This window comes from Crocuta crocuta, unplaced genomic scaffold, assembly GCF_008692635.1.
Source record: "Crocuta crocuta isolate KB4526 unplaced genomic scaffold, BGI_CrCroc_1.0 scaffold630, whole genome shotgun sequence".
Classification (NCBI taxonomy): Eukaryota; Metazoa; Chordata; class Mammalia; order Carnivora; family Hyaenidae; genus Crocuta; species Crocuta crocuta.
The window spans coordinates 400,739-401,537 of record NW_027532833.1 but is presented as its reverse complement, the minus strand read 5'-3'; positions in this window follow the sequence as shown (position 1 = coordinate 401,537).

Here is a 799-nt window from a genome sequence, read left to right as displayed (position 1 = left end):
CCATGGCCCCCTGTATCAGCATTCTTTAGACTGGAAAATTTATGAATACATTTCATAATTTTTAGAAGCATAAGCCTTCTTATAGTAAATTTCTCAGTATGGCACAAAACATGTTTACCATTCGACCTAAATATCTTTAGTTTCTCTGTAACAGGAAGTCAAAAGTAAATAAGCCTTCTGTTTAGTAATTAATGTTTCAGTATTTTATCTTATTTGGAAATGACTTAGAGATTTCAAGACTATCCATCATGTAATTTAATTTAACAAATCCAAAAAGGACTTGGGGAAACTAAGTAGACACAAATATTGCTAAAAAGTTCATTTACAAACTTGTATTTTACTTACACCAATCTAATTCACTTGTTCTTAATAAATACGTTTAGATTAGTCATGAAAATTTCACAAGACACTAAACAGCTAACCATCACCTTTAAGTTACATTTCTTGCTGACAAATTCTGTAACAGAGATAACATGAGCTAATTTGACTTTTAGCAAATCTAGGTAGAATAAAAGTTTTATGTTTAATACTGACAACTCTAAAAACATGACTGTTTTAATTAAACCAACCAACTTCAGTTAGCTTTTATATATTAAAGCTTAATCTTAGATCACATGAACTTGAAGTTTACTTGGGTTCATTTCTATTATATCTCTGAGAATTTAATTCACATGAGCACTCATCTTGAAGCCAATTAAACAGGGCTCTTTTATAAATTAATTTTGGCAATACAATTCAGAGGTAGAAAACACGAACATCGATAACACATCTGAACATAAAGACAGACACAAACAGAAAC